This window comes from Taudactylus pleione, unplaced genomic scaffold (genome assembly GCF_031769625.1).
Source record: "Taudactylus pleione unplaced genomic scaffold, aTauple2 ptg000145l, whole genome shotgun sequence".
Taxonomy (NCBI): Eukaryota; Metazoa; Chordata; class Amphibia; order Anura; family Myobatrachidae; genus Taudactylus; species Taudactylus pleione.
The window spans coordinates 5,003,126-5,025,138 of record NW_028284547.1 but is presented as its reverse complement, the minus strand read 5'-3'; the positions used below and the strand labels follow the sequence as shown (position 1 = coordinate 5,025,138).

The 22,013-nt window shown below is 41.2% G+C and overlaps 2 pseudogenes; one reads left to right on the top strand and one right to left on the bottom strand.

Annotated features, from left to right (window-relative positions):
* LOC148522640 (uncharacterized) overlaps positions 1-22,013 on the top strand; it is an 808,266-nt pseudogene that overhangs the window by 215,955 nt on the left and 570,298 nt on the right.
* On the bottom strand, positions 5,010-6,122 carry LOC148522648 (uncharacterized; annotated as a pseudogene).

The window sequence follows — 22,013 nt, the reverse complement described above, 5'->3', positions numbered from 1 at the left end:
CTACACTATTGGATACATGCACTTTATCATAAAAGCTAGTAATAGATTATGGCCCCAAAAATGGTACTGTTTTTTATTATTATTAAAAGGTATTATGTTTGATGGTTATAATTAATATTGACAGGGTTAACATATAATCCTGTATACCTTGTGATAATAAGAATCATTATACTAATTAAATTAAGATACCATAATTGATTTTTGTTGTAATATGACATAGCAATACAGTAGGACAAATACAGAAATGATTGTCTGTTTGCTTAATAAATAAATGGACAATCAGAGGGTTTAATTAGAATCTAATACTCCTTTAGAGGGAATATATCTAATATTAATATTGATATAATAGCGCTATTCACTATTTACAAGGATTTGTGTATTACTAATCAAAATATTACAGAGTGGTAACAAAGTAAAAAATCATAAACCTTTATCATGTATTTGATAATTGATTGATGAGATCGTATGGAACATTTATCCTTGGAACTATATAAAATAGTATTTATGTTATAACAAGTATGTTAATATGAGATCACTAATAAATAAAATCGAACTGATGCATTGATAATTACGAATAATCCCATTTTTACATTTAAGTGTGTTTAATTGACGAACATATCAATCTAAATATGCTGCCATAGAAATGATAGAAGAACCTATCAAATAGAAGTACAAAGCGGCTACATTCAAATTGACCTATGAGAGACGCTAACGGGGTATATAAACAGGATACGGGAGATACTCGGGTTGCACTGCTTTGATAAAGCTGATTACAGGCGAAACGCGCATCAGCACCACACGCTGCCGCCGGTCTTAACAGCACAATTGTATGCTGTACACGTACAATATATATGTTTATTATTTAGCCTGATTGTACTTTTGCTGCCTGGATAACCTCGTGCACCTATGCTAAGCGGCGCATTTAAAGCAAGTAGAAGAGAAAAAAACAGCGGGCACACGAGGCTGTGGAAATCAAACACAGCGTTATGTGATACTTGATAGTAGATTCAGGGGACTGAGAATCCCTAATTCTCTGTGGAAATATACAGTGACTCCCAACGGGAGTAGATTATTTGTATCCATAATCAATACACATAAGAATCAGTACAAATGGAAACATAATTGTAGTGTGATTGCCCTAACGACTGATACTATTAAGTGGATAAAAAATGTAGTAACTTTTCAAATGGTTAATATCTAGAGTGCAAACCAATAAAGATATATCTGAAACATTGCTGTTCCAGTGTGTACACACAGGTTGACTATAAGATCAGTTTGTGTGCTGAGCTTTAAAGAGAAGGCTTTGGAATCTATTAATAATCGATATGAGTAAGATGTAAAACCAATAATTAATTTAAATCTCTTGCGATCCATACCAATTTACACACTTGTTAAATCTTATTAAACTGCACAGAGATTTGTATCCATAAATTGCAATCAAGGAACAGACATCTGATTCTAGACTGTGATATACAGTATTGATCCAGACAGCACTGAGAGATTTATTCCCTAAAATATCATAATCCATTGAAGAAATATAATAGGGATACGATCAGGGATTAATGTACCATACATGTAATCCGGGCTAATATTTATCTGTATACATTAGACCGGTGACAGGTGATATTTTAAATCACTCTTCTTTCTAAAATACTCACTTATATCTTATTCTATTCATTTTAAATATTTTGCCTTTCATTTTCTTGGACCAAATATTACCTTTTTAATCAATATAAATAAAAGTTATATTTTATTATATAAACAGAGATAAAAATACTAAATCATTGTGATCCCCTAAGTGCACCAGACAGGATACCTGGCTTTTTCTTTGTTTGTTGTTAGTTTGATTCTAGGTAGTCAGGTAGCACCTTCATATATAACACATAATTTTTGAGAAAATATGAATGAAGCTTTTGGGGGACATTGGAGAATAATTAATAATTCATCTCTGTAACATTTAAAATAATAGATATATTTTGGTGCGAGGTCATACTTTGTGTAGTTATTGTATACTGTATAGTATGTTTTGTGTACTAAAGTATACTGCACTCTGCTGTATTTAAAGTCAAAGTTCAGTTCAAATAAAGAAAATTACTAGTCACAATAGACAGTATACAGTAATTTCAAATAACTTTTTTATTGTGTAGTGAATCAAGATCATGAAGTGTATTGTAGATCTTTCTATGCAGATACAGTGTCAGCGGTGTTACATTGTGCTGGGACCAGGAAGAGCTTGCTGCATTTGTGAGATGATAATCCTCAATGGCAGTCTGCTTTGCATCCATAGCAAGCCATTAAACTGAATAACAATACACTGCTCTACTTTACAAATATAAACAGTAATAAAAGGTACCTCAATTATCCTTATTGATACCAACAAAACAGTAATAAAATAATTATTTAAAAATAACAGTACATTAAACTGTAAATACAATACAGTACTCTACATTGCAAAAATAAACAAACCCAACATTTCCTCAATTATTGATAGTGTACCAACAATATAGTAAGAAAATACAGTACTTAATGAAAACATACAGTACATTAAAGTATCCAGCTTTAATTCATTATATAATGTATAGGGATGAGTGGGTCCGGTTCGTTGAGAACAGGACCCACCCGAACTTTGGGGTTCCGGGGTGATCCGAGGCGCCCCTTGGATCTCTCCTCCTGCCCCGGATCCCTAATCGAGGCAAAACCTCATAATCCTCTGTTAGATCCAGAGGCTTTGCCTCGAGTGGCCAGTTTAAAAAATCCCTTTGCCTTCAATGGGCAAAGCGCTGATTGGCTTACAGAGGCATCTGTCACAACTCTCAGCCAATCAGTGTTAAGCTCATTGAATGCAGGGTAAAAGAAGATGGCGCTGGTTCCAGTGGCCGCCGCCCCCCTGCTGCTGACACACCAGCTGTCAGCACCCCCACTGCTGATACCACCGGCAGCCCCACCACTGACACCACTGGCTCCCCCATGCTGCAGACACTGCCGGCATCCTGCATCGAGAACACCCCTGCACTGCAAACACAGTCAGCAAACCTGCACTGAGGACAATGCTGGCACCCCCACTCTGCCAACACCGCCGGTACCCTGCACAGAGGACACTACCAGCATTCCCACACTGCCATTTCATGTAATGAGAACACTGTCAGCAACCCCCGCACTGCAGACACAGCCAGCAAACCTGCAATAAAGATACCGCTGGTACCCCCACACTGGTGACACCATTGGTACCCTTCACTGCCAGCATCACCATTCCATGTACTGAGGACACTGCCGACACAGCCAGCACTCCCACAACAAGGACACCACCGGCACCCCTGCACTGTCGACACTGTCAGCACACCGCTGGTACCCCTGTTTTGCCAAGAGCACCTGCACTAAGGACACTGCCAGCACCCATGCACTACTGCCCCATGTATTGAGGACTCTGTCAGTGACCCTGCACTGTTGCTGTTCCCACACCAAGGGCATCCCTGCACAGCCAACACTGTCAACACTCCTGCACTAAGGACACCGCTGGCACCTCCCCTCTGCTGACACTGCTGGCACTATACACTCAGGACACTGCCAGGGCTCCCACTCTGCCAACACCACCCCACTGATGGCACTTCCACATTGAGGACACTGCCAGTACCCCGTACTGCTGACACTGCTGTCACAGTAAGTGCACTATTGGTGTATCCAACCCACACTGTATAACACACTATATCCATGTTGGAACTTGGAAGCTGAACTGCCACATGTTAGTGCTGCCCACTGTGTCACTTAGCTTAGTCAGCCAGCTGGCTGGATGCAACATTTTGGCCTTAACTAGATGAAAAAAATAATATTGTGAGGTTGTCAAAATTGATTGGAAATGACTGGAAATAAATGGTATTGAGGTTAATAATACTGTAGGAACAAAAAAAGGCCCATTTTATATGATTTTAGCTGTTTTTATGATATTTTAAGAAAAAAAATCCAGATCCAAAACCAAAAACAAAAAACAAAACACCAAGGAAAAAGTTCAAAAACCAGATGTAGATCCAAAACCAGGGGAGATCCAGATCCAAAACCAATACCAGTACACCAGGATCAGCACACACCTCTAATAATGCACATGACTAATTATATAAAATATACAGTACTGTTCAAGCTACTTAGCAGTTGCTTGACCATTTCTTTCTATTACAACAGATGAGACTTTATCCAGATTATTATTATAATTGTTACACTGGCCAGGTGTCAGTACTGTTTTCCAAAACTTCACTATCCCATTCAACAGTTCTTTTTTAGTTTTTGATTTCACATTAGACTTGATAAACCTCCTCAACTAGGCCCAGACCATTTCATTGGGATTCATGTCTGGAGACCTACAGGACAGTATAAAAAAATAGTCAAACAGTCATAACAGTACTTTGGGCGTGATTCAGTACAGATTGCTATTGCAATCACAGCTGCAATGACGCATGGAGTCTCCCTGCGAAGATATGCTAATCCTCTGCAATCACTGTGCCATCGCAGCACAACATATGGATGCCCACCTTACCATACACACATATGTAATACTTTGAAAGTCTGTGAAAACATTGGTAACATCGAGTAACATTGGAGCCTCACGCACACTTGCACAAGGTAAGACCTCACTTAGCAATTGCTAAACTTCCTGTATGTAGGGAGAGCTTATACTGTGTATGCCATCACAGAGGATAATTTAATCACACCACTGTAATGTCATTAAAAAGCAATGGCACTCCTGTATTTCACTGACCACTCCCCATCACCACCCACAAATGATACTTCCTGTAAATCAGTCTGCGATGGGTCTGCACACTCACTGTGATCGCTCTCCAGATCCCTGTGGCTAGTTTGCGCACTGCGATGCACGTGCATGTGCAGAATGCAACAATTGGCCGATAGTATGCATAATTGCTATTGCCATCCTTGCTGAATCAGGTCCTCTAAAATTTTACTAGAATAATTACTATAAATACTTTATTGTACTGTATAGAATTAATTCAGTAGGACAATACTCACTTTGGAGGTGTATGTTGCCAATTTAGACCTCTCTCTTCCATGAATTTTGCTGAGGAAGAGTGTTTAGGAAAATTATCCTGGAATAATCGGTGTCCTGATGTACAGCTTTTTTTCACATATGGCACCATACAGCCATCTACTCTGTGTTCTTTGAAGAAGGTTTTATCCATGATGACTAAAGAGATTAGAAATTTTGGACAGTAACAAGCGCACACTGTACTACTGTAGAGGACTGTAAATATTGTGTTGTGATTTTTTTACAACAAAAATTACTGTACCTTCAAAAATTAAGATAGGTTCTACACCTCAACGAGACATAGCTCCCCAAACATGGAGCTTTATTGGATGCTTGGGACGTGGTTTAATCGAGAGATGTGCACAGTTCCGGAAGTATAGTCTTGAGAACCTCTCCAGAGAAACCAAAACTTTGCCTGTGAAAAGAACATTGTTAAAATTCTCACAGCTCTCTATCCACTGTCATGCTTATTCAACTATCTTTTCTTTATTAACATCACTTATCATGGGATGCATCCTGTGAATTAAAAAAAACATATTATTTATAGTCATGTAATTCAGTGCATTATTAAGGACAGATTACTGAATATAAAAGTGCATTGTACAGTGCATTTGTGTCCTATTGTAGACTTTTACCTTGAATGGGCCAAAAGTTCATCCCAGTTCCTTACGCATCTGTTTGATGCTGGAACAGGATATATCCTGGTCACATTCTAATTGGAGAATACATTTTATTTGTAAAGCTGTACACTTCTCATCCTCACAAGTTAATTGGTGCACAATCTTTTTGGTGTTCCTATGGTATAACACATACATATAGAAATTATTGCACAGTTACATTCTGTTGAAATTGGAACATAGTACAATAGCAATCTAGTAACATTTTCAAAAAGGTTGATGTAAAGTACCTACCATGTGCATTTAGAAGAAAATCTATATCTTGGCTGCATCCTCTCGAATGCATGATAGCACACTCTCTAAACTGACTTCAATGCCACTCTCTTTCAGCCAGGCCTGGATCTGGCATGTTGTTTTGTGTTCTTTCTCATATTTGCAATTGTCTTGCTCATGGATTTGCTGATTTTTGATGGCATGTTTGATGACAGGAACTGTGGAGAGAATAAGAGAAATACTGTTATTGAGTATATTTAATGTCCAGTATCTCAAAACAATACTGTACAATATATTTTATAACACACAGGGGGATATTAAATTCTTACAACAGCCATGACATACAGTATGATAATTAATGGGCACCCTCAGAGCAATTCAAATGTTCTGTCCAGACAAAAATGTACATGTTCTTTCCTACCAAATATATTTTGTAATGTACACTGTATGTGACTGGGTACATACATATGTGGCTAGGGACACAGACATTGTAAAAAATGTAAAAAATATATATATAGGGCTAGTATGGGACACAGAAGTATAGGCCTATGCACAAAAGGGACAAATTGGCAACCGACCATTGAACCCAGTCACTTAGTGGCCGGACTCTATGGAGCAAGCAGCAGTGTGCACAGCATGTAAAGTGAGGCTGCTTTATGAGACTGGAAACAGAAATATGTGGCTAGGTACATGGCAAAAAGCAAGACAGTAAAATCAATGTGAACCATAGCAATTTACTAACAGTACTAGTGGGATGATGCTATAGGAAAGCGATGTAAAAGTTAAGGATAGATACTGTAATGAGCAGAAACAAGTTTACTTGGAAGTTAGGCAAAGTTATAGAAAATATCTCAAGGGTTCATACTGGTGATATGTGCCAAAGAGACGATCTGAGCAGTGAGTACAGTAAAGTAGCAGAGATGAGGTATAGCCGCTTTTTATGCTTCCAAAGACAGAGAATTGGGCGAGGATGAAGTGCATCCTTCAAATACACCATTCCGAGGGCAGAGAAATATGTAAGATAATATCAAGGAGCAGCCATCTAGAGACTCCTCTATATATAGTAACCGTATTACCAGTGTAATATGTAAGATACTATGATGAAACTACTACATAATAATAATACCCTTTATATATAATAACCTATTGCAATGAGTAATATATGTTACTATGAAGAAGCTGCCAACTAGATACCCCCTTATATATACTAACCTGATGTACAGAGTAATATACTGTATAAGATACTAAGATGGAGCTGTCACCTAGATGCCTCTTTATATATACTAACCTGATGCATAGAAAAATATATGATACTTTTGAATTTTAATTATTCCAATTAAAAATATTTTTTGAGTATTTTTGGCTGCATTTATAAAGATGATCTAGTATCGTTAGACACATAGCACCACTGTATTGGTAGGGATTACAGAGATGTATAGATTCATAGATACATTTATCCCACATTTTGATGAAAGAAAAGTAGATATAAATTACATACTGTGTATCATAGTGTTGACAGAGAATATATAGATACATTATACATACATGATACAATAACACTGATAGAGAATATATAGCTATTTTACATAAATTATCCCTCAATTTGGTACTAAATTTTAATACCATACAAATTAATATCTGCAATGTCTGTGTAATATCAATTAATTCTTATGTATAATATAATACATTTTTCTGGAGATTCTTCTGTCTGTATGTTTCTTACTTCTTCCTCCTTCCAGCTCCAACCAGCAACTAAGCCAGCAACTCCTCCAACAGCTATCAGTGGCCTGATATAGACTATTTACAGTCATTCCTCCCCATCTCTCCCCAGTAGTTCCCACGATGACCAGAAGCAATTCTGACATAAATAGGTGACACATAAACACAGCAGCTTCCCATACCTAGCTCCTTGTCTTGTAAATGAGCTGTAAATATTCCTAAAGACAATTACTACAATGGAATATTCTAATTACACTTTGGCCGGGGTAACACCTTGTATTCTAATTAGATCACAGCAGCCTCTGGCATCCTGTTATGTCACCACAGGGACCTTTTGTTTAGGAGTCACCTATTATCTATTTACAGTTTTAGCAAAAGTACCTGTTCTACACATTAATAGGAACTACACAATGATTCATTGTGTGTGTGTATATTATATATATATATATATATATATATATATATATATGTACATTGCCCCGTTAACATTAAGAGGAGATCGGGCAAAATTACTTTTGCGACTGAAAACCAAATGGATTAATATACTGGATACAGTATACCCGAGGGGACTTAATGAAAAAATATCATGGGCAGCATGCATATAAAGATTCCATATAGATTGATCTATAGCTTTTTTATTCTTTATTGTTCGATTATCCTCTCCATTTAGTATGCATATTAGTGGTACATGTATGTTTGATAGATTTTAGTTTAAATTCCATTTATGTGAATTTTTGTGGTATTATTTAGAACTTGGTTAAGTACTAGGACCATGTTTTTGATGTCCCAGATAGTCACATTTAAGGGCTTGTTTATTCACTGTTAGTTTTAGTATTGTATTTATTGTATTAGCATGAAGTTTCCATATGATTATTGTTTGGCTGCATGTCAGCTCACAGTTTTCACGAGCTTCAGATACTGTAGATTTAGCTCCATACATTGATTATAGCACCAACTCTGTCTCCTAGCGCCACACTCCGTGCAGCGTAGGTCTTGCCTATCATCTCCATCTTGTTGATTGTTTCCATGGCTCCCAGTTTCACAGCCGGACTGCCAATCCTCTTTCCTCACGTGACGCTGCTTGATGACGTCACCCGGCAGGTGACCCCGGATGCACGGAGGTGGGTGAGTGGACATGAGTCTTCATTTGTGGGTACATTAGATTTAAGGTAAGCTCCTGCACTGTTTTCTTTATTACACCTTGACAAAAAGGCTATTGGAGCCTTGAAACATTGGTTCATGTTGGATTAAACCTTAATTTTTTTCACCAAGTCTGGAGGAGTGCTGCCTGCTTTGTGTTTATTGGAGCCTTTTCACATGCCACATACATTCATAGGAAGGCATCTGTCTCTTATTTTACAATGGCAAAATCTGCTGTACACCTAGAGTATCAAAGCACTTTGCTTGTCTGGCAGCTCTAAGGATATTCTACTGAAGAAGTGGTTTCTCATCAGAGTTTTACTTGGAAAGTCATAAGCCCCCTCTCTCATTCTGGCAGGCAATGAACTCGATTGATAAGAAGATCTTGCATCAAACCCAAGGGGAGTAGTTTTAGGAAGATCTTGTTAATATATTCTTGTCTGAGAAACCCAGAATATTGATTTTATTCTGTCTCAATCTGTTCTCTAGTTTGTCCATCTTATTTTAGATTGCAACTCAGATTGTATGTTGGAGTGAACTATGAGGAGGTTTTTGTCTGAGGATATAAGTTCTTGCATCTTTGCCTTTCGGTAATCTGTCCTCCCAGGCCCACTAGCTCTGATCAATGTGATTGCACAGACATTTCCATTACAAATAAAATGTTAGTATAGAAAGCCACAAACAAATAAAACATCAACTGAATGGTGAGAGGGGCAGAGAGGTCTAGGTCCAATTCCAGGTTGATTAGAAAATTGGGTGGCAGAAGGTGGCACCTCTTTTGACAGTGCAGAGGATGACAGCCTCTTTCTAGGAGCAGATTTTCATCCATGTGTATGTGGCATGGTAGTATGGTATATAGTAAATATAAACACATAGGAGAAATGAAGGAAAACAGAGGGCATGAATGCATGATTTTATAGTTTGTGAAGGATGGATTACTGTATGGGTGAGGTTGGCATTGGCCCAACAAGTGTGGCATGGTGTAAAAAAACTTTAACTCATGGGTAATGGATAGCCAAATACTGAAGTTCAAACATTGTAATCAGTTGGTTAAATAATTAATTTCTACATAGGCATATAAGTTGTAACACACAACCTGTGCTGGGCCCCATTGAGGTTTGAAAAGAGATTGTAAATGTAGTCTATGCCCAGACTGGACAAATAACCTTTTGAGGTCAATCAAGACATATATTGAGGGGCCCTAACTTGTACCTGTCATTATTAGAGATGTATAATGAGCCCTTCAAACCTTATATGGTGTTATCAGTAGACAGTTCGCCACATTCCAGTGGGGTGACCATTGTAAGCTGTGTAGAGATGCTAAGCATTTTGGGTCACTTATAGTGATGTCCATATTCTACACAAAGGGGCTTTGAGAGTTTATCTCCAGACATTAGAACAAGTCATTGCTGTATTTGTTTGTCTGGTTAGTTAGTGCTTTTAGAGCATGTGCAAGATATAAGAATGGTCCATGCTATGTTGTACCAATCAGTGCTTGGTACCCAGTATGTAACTAATATGAGCTTAATATCCAGAAAGCCACCACCCATACTAGGGTATTTAAATCAAGATATAGACAAAGGCTCTTTGGCTCATGCAATGACATGAGGTATAGGATGCCTGTAATGTAAATTGAACTACCTGGGTGTTATTGGAACGAGGGCTCCCCAGATGAAGATGAAGTACATCTTATGTTGAACATGCTGAACTACTGGTGTCTTCTGAGTATATAGACCAAAGTTGAGTTTACTGTATACTTTGTATGGGAATTATTTGTTTTGTTTGTTAGTTACGTATAAATAAAGTGTGTTAATGTGTACTCACTGAAATGGTCATGTGTGTGTACTATTAATTTCGATCTGAACAAAACCCACCGTTATGCAAACATAAATCCCAGTCACATGACTTTAAGGGACTTTAGTAAGTTGCCAACATGAATAGGTAGAGATATAGCAAGTCTGCAGGTCAAGATTGCAGCTATGGTAGATGTTGAGTAAACAGGGCAGTTTCTCTGCCTCATGCAGTTCCAGCGTCCTGATACAACATTTCAACACTAGTAACAAAGACATGAGGAAATGACAGCTCAGCAGGGAGCTCCAGGTAGGCTCAGCCGCAGCCCTGCAGGGTAGTTGGTGTCAGGAAAATTTCATGCTCTGTATGCACAACAAGTGTTGTTAATTGTTTTTTGTGATTAATTTAATTTGGCGACTGACTATCCCTATTCCTTACAGATGCTAGAAGAATAGAACCCATTCAATTGCCTATATGGAAGTATTATATTTCTCATTCTTTATATCATTCACCGTATTTGCTAGGCTCAGCATGCAGCCAAAATGGGAGGCTGGAGATCTGTAAAATCGAAGCTTTAGGCACCTGATCACAGATCCACTTTCTCTATCATTTAGGGAAGCCCTGGGTCTGCAACAGCATGGTCAAGGGGGAGCAGGTGGGTCTGGTTCCAGGTGTGACTGCACACATGACCAGACATGGTGGCAACCCCTCACATGAGACCATGGCTTTAGCCTGGTGGAAGGCCCAGCTGCATGTATCCATCTGGGGTAAGTCTGCTCACAGCAAAATCAAGCCTCAGGGTCAGCAGTTGATAGGAAGAAACTACATGTAAGAACTGAGGATGGAGAAGACCCTGTAATGTGTCCTTTAGTGACTAGGCTACAGGAGCAGTGGGGATGCACATCTGCTCTCTGTGCCAACCAGGCAACACCCATATTACATAGAACTTTAACTGTACTATTTAATAGGCCAAGAATGAGATTAACAACATTCTCAAATAGGATTGTAATCCAAATGACATGCAGGAGGTACTAATCCAGAATAATGTGTGCGGATAATAATTTGCAAGACATCTATAATAATAGTTCTCATATAATGACAGAACCTGACATGGTCACATCACAGGTGATACATAATCTTAGCAGAACACATAGACAGCTAAGATTGCTAAATTACATATTCTTACACTACTACTATTGATAATAATAATATATGTGTGGCTAGGGACATGTTACATGTACAGCAAAGCACTGAGGGCTGCTTGCATGGATCGCTACTGCGAAAGACAGCTAAACATTGTATAATGTGCATGCATCACTGTGCGTGTGTGCTACCAATGAACTGTGATCACACTGGGATCACGCAGACATCCAAAAGACATTGCAGAGTGAGTGACAGGCCCTGAGCATTTGGGGGTGGTGATGGGGGGATGCTTGGAGTAAAGAAGGCATGCATGTCCATTTGAATGTCATTACATGGGTGTGCATAAATTAGCCACTGCGTTGGAATGGGTGTGGTATAAGAGATAGACAGTAATTAGTTAGACAATATCTAGATAGACACCAGATGTTAGACAGTTAATAGTTAGACAAGGATAAGAGTTCAACACAGACAAAAGTCAGACACACTAAAGGTAGACATGTAAAAAGGTTGACAGGGTCAAAAGTTCAAAATGAAAATGGTCGACACAAAAATGGTTGACAAATTTTTTAAATTTTTGTTTAGCCCTAATCTTCACCCTAACACTTACCCTCTCCTTAGTGCCTAACCCTAACCCTCCCTCTTGGTGCCTAACCCTAACCATCTGGGTAAGTACCTAACCATGGGGGTAAGTGTCTACCCTAACCGTTCAGTAAGTGCCTATACCTAAACCTAACCCTAATCTTAAAAAAGGAGAAAAAAATGTGCTGACAATTTTTATTTTTTAGCCCTAACCTTAACCCTAACCCTCCCCATGGTGCCTAACCCTAACCCTCCCTCCTGGTGCCTAACCCTAACTGTCTGGGTAAGTGCCTAACCCTAACCATGGGGGTAAGTGTCTAAACCTAACCCTCCAGTATGTGCCTAACCCTAACACTAAACTTAACCCTAACCCTAAAATACAGTTTTTTAAAATGTGTCAACCATTTTTGTGTCGATCATTTTCATGTCGAACTTTTGACCCTGTTGACCTTTTGAACCTGTCGAACTTTTTACATGTCTAACTTTAGTGTGTCTGATTTTTGTCTGTGCCAAACTTTTATCCTTGTCTAACTATTAACTGTCTAACATCTGGTGTCTATCTGGACATTGTCTTACTGATTACTGTCTATCTATAGTCCAGACCCAGTTGGAATATGCAGCTTGAGAACTCACTGTGTGCGACGAGGTTAGAAATTTCTGGGTAAGGTCAGATCTGGTGTAATTGTGCGTGATGCTCTGATGTTACTTAATGATAACAATGTTTTTGTTGGATTTCAAGTTATTATGGATGTGAGTCTTTATGTTGGCCACTGACAGCTTTGTGATTGCAGACATTAGCATATTTACACAGCAGATCTGCGTGCTTAATTGCAGCCGCAATCGCATTAGTGGTCCATGCTGAATCGGACACCTGAGAAGAAACTATATGGAAATAGCAAATTCTGAAGTTGCTGCAATAACCCCATCATGTGTAAAAGATTTGTTACATCATGCACCACTATAACAGTGGGTCCAGTTGCACAAATCAACACAATGTGATGATTCATCAGCTCCACTAAAGACACACCTGCACAAATACATACATGAATAATTATTATGGCCATAGTTTAAACTAGAGATAAGTGGTTCTGTGTTTTCTGAAAATGGAACACACCTGAACTTTGGGGTTCCAAGTAGCACCGAGTGCCAGCTCAGGTCTTCCAACAAGTCAATCTTGGATCTAAACAAAGGATAACAAGTGTCTTTGATTCCCTCCCTCATGCTCCTAGGAAATGACTGGAAATTAATGTTATTGATGTTAATAATACTATAAGAACAGAACACTTGATGGTGGTTTTGCCAAAACCAAAACACTGGCATGGAGTTAGAGCTAACAAACAGTGAGGCTGCTTCAGAGGTGGGCACAATAGCACAGTCTGTACACAGCAATTTTGCTAACATTTGTAAAAATTCCAAGTGGCCTCTTAAGCTATAAGACAGCCAAAGCTGGCTTCTATGATCTGATGCTGCATTCAGAGATGTAGCATGGGATCATCTGGAAGATCTTTGTGGTGCCCTGTACCCCAGATGTGAACCCCTTAGTGTTAGGGATTGCTAGTAACAGAGAAGCCATAACGTGGCCTAGCAGCTTCCCATGGATTTGCAAATGCATGCAACTAATATCTCTGAATATCGATCACCATATAGTCTTCATGTATTTGTTGCAGGTACAATTCAGTGTGCTGAGGAACAATAGGGGGTTAAAACCCCCACTTTTTTCTACTTAGGCCCAGTAACTGTAAAGAGGACTACATGTCATTTAACAAGAGTCACAGATATTGGACACTGTAGACAAATTATTCAGCCTGGTACACAGATAAAATACACAGTTATACAGAATAACAAAACAAGCAGGGACCAGAATTGCTTCTCAACACTCTAATGGTGTGTACACATGGTACGATCAGTCAGCGATAATGATATTACTGACTGGTCTCCCTGTACCTTCCCGGTGTGCTGGATGATCGATATCAATCATCTAGCACACCACCAACCCACCAATGATGGGCCAGCGACATGCAATCAATGCTCACGGAGCCCAATGTAACCTGGTCGATATAGACCAATTGGCCTGCATGCACAGGCTATGGTCGATATCAAAGGCACCAAAAAATGCAGAATATGAATGATAAGATCAATATCATGATTGTTCATATCATGAATTTTTTATCATACCATGTGTACGCACCATAATTCTGTAACCATAGAGTATATTTTGCAAGACCCAGTCAAACAACTGTCTGTTTATTAGAACACATCAATCACTTTGATGGCATTTCAATCATTTTAGTTCATCTGAATACCATCATAAACTTTGTTTTATTAACCCCTGAGGATACTCATATTAGCCCTTACAACTATGTATCCAGGTTGTCTGTGTCTAAAGATGCAGAACCTGGCCTCAGCACTCCCAGCCTATGGTGCCACTCTCTGTAAGTCATTACCTGCATTCCATCTGCTGCTGTGTTCATCATCTGTCAGTGCTGCAGCTCCTTTGCTGCCTACAGACCTGTACCAGCCACATCTCTCAGCCAGAGTGTATACCTTCACCTGCTTTCAATCTGCTGCTGTGATTGTTACCTGTCAGTGCTGCAGTTTACAGACTTGCCTTTCCCCAGTGCTATCTGGTGTTTGCAATCACAATTCTGCTGCTAGTACATCTTGTGGACTCCTCTTTACATCAGTGCTGCTGGGATACTGCATGCAACTTACCTTACTGTATTACTTTGCATTCTGTGGTTATTCAGGTTACTTAATTATACTATATAGCTAAACCTGTATTGGCTTCCCTGTGCTGTGTGCTATTGTCTTGGACTAGTTCAGAGAAGGGCGATGGTTACAGTGCTAGGGATCTCATAGGCACCCAGGAGCATTCTTCTGGCCCATACCCCTTCCAATGGACCAGGAATTGAAGGGCCCCTCGTGAAAGTCTGGAGTTCAGAATTTTCTCCACCACAAACTCTTCATGTCCTTGGACAAGGATGGGTGGAGGTATTGCTGGCCATCTAGAGCTGTACCTGATAGAAGAGGACACCGGCTTGAGTTAGGAGCAGTGAAATGTATTGTTAATTTTCAGGTTAGCAGGCAGCTTCAGATGGAAGGCCACAGGATTGATTCGAGAGATAATCCTAAATGGTCCAATGAATCTGGGACCTAATTTCAGCTATCATTGATGGATATTACTATTCTTGGAAGACAACCACACCAAATCGCCCACTTTGAAATTGCACAGTTGTCGATGTTTATCCGCCCAGATCTTGGCATTACCGGATACTTTCATCAGACATTGGCAAACTTTTTTCTAAACAGACCATAGCATTGCCACCGATGTGGAGGATGGCATACCTGCTGAAACTACCTCAAATGAGTTTGCTCTAGGGTGCAGCCCAGAGTTGCAGAAAAAAGGCAAAACTGCTGAAGAGGAGTGACAATAATTATTAAATGCAAATTCCGTGATGGGAAGAAGAGACACCCAGTCATTCTAGTACTTGGAGATGAAGAATCAGAGATACTACTCCAATGACTGGTTCATCCGTTCTGTCTGCCGTTTGACTGTGGATGGTACCCAGAAGATAGGCTGATGTTGATACCCAGGGCTGAGAAGAAATTCTTCCAAAACCACGCCACAAACTGAGTCCCTCAGTCGGAAATGATATCCATCGGTAAGCCATGAAGTCTGAATATGTGGAGTACAAATAGTGAAGACAATTCTTTAGCAGAAGGCAGTTTGGTGAGTGGAACAAAGTGAACCATTTTGCTAAAATGATCGACAATTGTCCAGATGACAGAGCAGCGGGAGGAATATGGTAGTTCCACAATGAAGTCTATGGCAATATGGGTCCATGGCCTGGAAAGAGTAGGAAGAGGAAGCAGGAGCCTGGATGGAGCTGTGCGAGGAGACTTGTTGCGAGCACAGACATCACAAGTCCAAAACAAATTCCCGAGTATCTTGACCAATAGATTTCCACCAGTCCGAACGGGACAGCAACTCGGTAGTCTTTGCAATTCCTGGGTGCCCTGTGTGATGTTCTGGATTTGTTGTGGGCCTGGGGTGGTGATAGGAGCAGACACAGAAGCAGATTTAAAGCAAAACATAGAACTTTTAATAAGTGGTTTGGCAGACATGAAGTATGGGAGAAAATAAGGCCAGGGATGGCACCAAAGTGCATAAGGGAACTGAGTTGAATGCAATGTGTAAAAGTCCAGGTAGTGGCAGATAGGAGCAGTCCAGTATCCGGGTCTTGTGAGGGTGGTGAAAAAAGACTTGTCCAGCAGTGTGAGGTTCTGGTTAATAGGGAAATGTCCAGTAAATGACAGGCAGGGGAAATCAGGTGTAGTGGTTGAAATGAAGAATGCATGCTGAGGGAAAATCATCCAGCAGAGTGTCAGTGGAGGCAAGGTGCAGGGTGAACAGCAGACTCAGGTTCTCAGGCAAGGGAAAAGTAATGGAGGATGCAGGGTAGTCCAGCGGGGTTGGAGAAGACAAGCAGGAAGGAAAGTAGCGTTTCACAGGAACAGATGGTGAGCACAGGGAACTCTCTCTCAGATATGCTGAGAAACACGTTGCACTGGCAATGATGTGAGGCTCTGAACCTCCCTAAATACCAAGTGCTGTGCTGTGACTGGCCAGAGAGAGCATGTGACAAACCAGGATTGGGCGATTAGGTCACGTGACCAGAGGCAAGATGGCGGTGCCCATGCCAGAGCGGAATGGAAGCACCACCAGGCCTCACCAGCCCAAAGTGACAACATGCCCACACAGAACCATGCACAGCCAATGCCCCTCGACAAACACCAGCACCACCACCAGATGCCCCCTGCCATAGTGACCTCACAGGTAATACCATTCGACCACCATGCTGAGAAACTCTGGTTGTGACAGTACCCCCTCCTTATGGGTGTCCTCACAACACTCACCAGGCTTTTCTGGATGAGCAGTATGGAATTTCCTGACCAGGGCAGGAGCATAGATGTCTCGGGCATCGGTGCAACAGTGTACTTCCAGGCCGTAACCCTTCCAATCCAGAAGATATTGAAGTCACCCTCTGCAGATATGAGAGTCCAGAACCTGAGAGACTTCAAATTCCACACCTCTTTCAGTCTGAATCTGAGGACGAACAGGGAGGACCTTAATGAACTTATTCAGAACCAAAGGTTTGAGAAGTGAGATTTGAAAAGAGTTTAGAACTCTTAAGTAAGAGGGGAGCTGAAGGCGATAACCCACAGGATTGATGATTTCTGTGATGGAGAAGGGTCCAATGTAACGTTGGGCAAACTTCATGGATGGAATTCTGAGGCATAAGTTCCAGGTGGACAACCAAACCTGGTCTCCAACTTTCATGCAAGGTACCTTCCTTTGCCTCCTGTCTGCTTGTAGTTTGTAGCGAGAGGACATCTTCTCCAAATCAGTGTGCACTTGAGCCCATATGGACGCAAATCTCTGTACTGTATCCTCCACGGCTGGAACATCGAAAGCTGGCAGGCTCCGAAACTCAGGTATTCGAGGGTGAAGACCATAAACCACCTGAAAAGAGTTTGATTCATAGAGGTATGATATGAGGCATTGTGCACAAATTCAACCCAAGGCAATAACTCGGACCAGTTGTCTTGGGATGATGACATGAATATTCTCAGAAAAGTCTCAAGGTCCTGATTGACCCTTTCTGTGGATCCATTACTCTGTGGCTGGTAGGCTGTAGAAAAATTGAGTTTCACTCGTAGGACAGAACATAAGGTTCTCCAAAACTTTGCCACAAATTGAGCACCACAACCAGAGACTATTTCCGTAGGGAGTCCTTGCAAGCGGAATATGTGGTGGATGAACAAATGAGCCAATTCAGGAGCTGTGGGTAATTTCTTCAGAGGAACGTAATGGACCATCTTCGAAAATCGATCCACCATGACCCAGATGGTGGTGTAACCCTCAGAACTTGGTAAGTCCATTATAAAGTCCATGGAGAGGTGCGTCCATGGACATGATGGAATAGGTAGAGGCAACAGTTCACCAACTGGAGATTGACGTGAGGATTTGTGCTGGGCACAGGAGGTACATGATGAGATAAACTCCAATATGTCAGTATTCATCGAGGGCCACCAGTAGGACCTTTTTAAAAGTTCTAGAGCCTTCTGAGTACCAGAATGTCCTGCGAAGCATGAGGAGTGAGCCCACATGAGCAGCTGCTTCCTTAACTCCGGGGCCACAAAGGTTCTCCCAGTAGGGGGCTGTAACTGTATGGTGGCAAACACCCTTGATTCCAGCACGGGAGTACTGCAAGAGATTTTGGTATTGTTGTCACAGGAAAATGATCTAGACAGAGCATCTGCTTTCTGATTGAGAGCTCCAGAGTGAAAGGTCAGAGTAAAATTAAATTGACCAAAGAATATTGCCCATCGGGCCAGACGAGGACTTACACAATGGATATTTTTGAGGAATAGGAGGTTTCTATGGTTGGTGAAGACAGTGAAAGGGAATTTAGCCCCTTCCAAAAGATATCACCACTCTTTAAGTGCCAGCTTAACTGCCAAAAGTTGTTATTCTCCTATCGCATAGTTTTTTCAGCTGGAGAAAACTTTTTGGAGAAGAAGCCAAAGGGGTGTACTCGATTATCCTCATACCATTAAGATAGAACTGCTCCCACCGCTTCCGATGATGCATCTACCTCCAACAAAAAAGGTCTGTCCACGTCTGGTTGTCATAACACTGATGCAGTGATAAAAGCTTGATTCAAAAGCTGGAAGGCTGTCTCAGCTTCAGGAGTCCAAAGAGCAGGGTTAACGCCTTTATGAGTCAATGCTGTGATGGGGGCCATCAAAGATGAAAATCCTTTGATAAAGCGTCTATAATAATTGGCGAATCTGAGCAGTCTTTGGATGGCTTTCAGTGTGTGGGGTCAGGACCAATCTAGAATCACCTGAACCTTTTTGGGATCCATCTCCAGGCTCGAGCCAGAGATGACATAACCAAGGAATGGCACACTGGTTACACTGAAGACACATTTCTCTAGTTTACAGTAGAGATGGATCCTTCTCAAATGAGACAACACTTCCTTCGCATGTCTTTGGTGTTCTTCTAGAGAAGATGAAAAAATCAGTATATCATCCAGGTAAACGACTACAGAGACATACAACAAATCCCGGAAAATCTTGTTGATGAATCCTTGAAAAACAGCAGGAGCATTTTATAAGCCGAAGGGCATCACAAGATATTCAAAGTGACCATCTCTGGCATTAAAAGTGGTTTTCCACTCATCTCCTGCACGGATACGAATAAGGTTATAAGCCCCTCGTAGATCTATTTTAGAGAAAATTATGGATCCCTTGACCCTAATGAACAGCTCTGTAATCAACGGAAGAGGGTATCGATTTTTCACTGTTATGTCATTAAGGCCTCGATAATCTATATATGGCCTTAACCCACCATCCTTCTTTCCAACAAAAAAGAATCCAGCACCAGCAGGAGATCTAGAAGGACGAATGAACCCTTTCTCTAAATTCTCCTTGATGTATTCAGACATTGCTTTGGTCTCTGGCAAGTATAGAGGATAGGTGCAACCTCGAGGAGGCATCTTATCAGGCAACAAATTGATAGGGCTATCCCATTCCCTGTGAGGAAGTAAGACAATAGCTTATTATTCAGAAAAAATGTCAGCAAACAGTTGATACTCGTTGGGGATAACTGGGGGTACTAACGAGGCTGTTTTCCTCACAGGTCGTATCTTGGGAAGACAGGACTTTTGATACTCCATTCCCCATGAAAGAATTTGCATAGAGCACCAGTATATCCTGGATTGTGCAGACACAACCAGGGTAACCCTAGCATGACTTCTTGGGAAGCCGCAGGAATCACAAGAAATTTTAAGTACTCAGAATGGAGTGCTCCAATGCTCCTTGGTGACAAATCTGTTAGCCAGAGGATGTCCATCTACAGCAGTCAGAGAAATTGAATGATCCAGGGTAGAACAGGAAATTTGTAATTTATCAACAAGGCTAGAGGTCATAAAGTTTCCGGCTGCTCCAGAATCCAGTAGAGCAGTAACAAAGGCAGGTTTAGGCTAAACATCTAAAGCCAAGGTCAGAACAAAATCTTTAGAAGTTGAGGATGGACAGATTAATCCTAACTTGATGTCCCCATGGTCAGTTAGGAATAGGTGTTTCCCAGTTTGCGTGTACAGGAGGCCACCAAGTGACCTGATTCTCCACAGTATAGGCAGAGGTTTTCTGATACTGTTCTCTGGCATTCCACTCTGGAGAGATGGGTATGATTCACCTGCATTGGCTCTTCATCTGTAGGAGGAGGAGGTGGACAGGTAGGGGAAGGAAGAGTGACTGACCTAGTATGGTCAGGTCTTTGCTTCTCGGCCTGACGTTCTCTGAAGCATAGATCGATTTTGTTACAAGGAGAAATTATATCATTGACATTAGTAGGGAGGTCACGGGTGACCAAGTCATCCTTCAGTCGGTTGGAAAGCCCATGCCAGAAAGCAGAGGTGAGGGCTTCCTCATTCCACTTGAGCTCTGATGCCAAAATCTGAAACTGTACAACATATTGGTTGACAGGACGGGAACCTTGTTTCAGTGACATAATTCTAGATGAGGCTGATACAGTTTGCCCAGGCTCATCAAAACTCCTCTTGAAAGATGTAATGAAGTCTGTATAGTTGTCCAGCAGGGAATCTGAATGCTCCCAGAGTGGGGAAGCCCAATCCAAGGCTGGACCAGACAACAGGGACACCAAGAATGCTACTTTGGTTCTAGCAGTGGGGAAGTTATCAGGCTGTAGGGTGAAATGTATATCGCACTGATTCAGGAACACGTGGCAGAGCTTGGAGTTACCATCTAATTTACTAGGCATAGGAAGGTGCAGCCGAGGGGATGCCCTGTAACTAGAATTGACAGGCGAAGGAGCAGGTCTAACTATAGTTACATTAGAGGTAGACAAAGAAGTTTGCAGATTATCCTGTCGTTTAGACATCTGGTGCTGCATAGTTTCCAGGTTTTCCAAATGACCTGCAATACACCAAAATAAATCTGTTCCAGACTCCTGTCCCGTGGCCAGGTCCGTGAGGCCAGTGCAAACTGTTATGTTCTGGTTTTGTTGTGGGCCCGGGGTGGTGATAGGAGCAGACACAGAAGCAGATTTAAAACAAAACGTGGAACTTTTAATAAGTGGTTTGGCAGACATGAAGTATGGGAGAAAATAAGTCCAGGGATGGCACCAAAGTGCAAAAGGGAACTGAGGTGAATGCAAGGAGTAAAAGTCCAGGTAGAGGCAGATAGGAGCAGTCCAGTATCCGGGTCTTGTGAGGGTGGTGAAAAAAGACTAGTCCAGCAGTGTGAGGTTCTGGTTAATAGGGAAATGTCCAGTTAATGACAGGCAGGGGAAATCAGGTGTAGTGGTTGAAATGAAGAATGCAGGCTGAGGGAAAATCATCCAGCAGAGTGTCAGTGGAGGCAAGGTGCAGGGTGAATAGCAGACTCAGGTTCTCAGGCAATGGGAAGGTAATGGAGGATGCAGGGTAGTCCAGCAGGGTTGGAGAAGACAAGCAGGCAGGCAGATTGCATTTCACAGGAACAGATGGTGAGCACAGGGAACACTCTCTCAACTATGCTGAGAAACACATTGCACTGGCAATGAAGTGAGGCTCTGAACCTCCCTAAATAGCAAGTGCTTTGACATGACTAGCCAGAGAGAACATGTGACGAACAAGGATTGGGCGATTAGG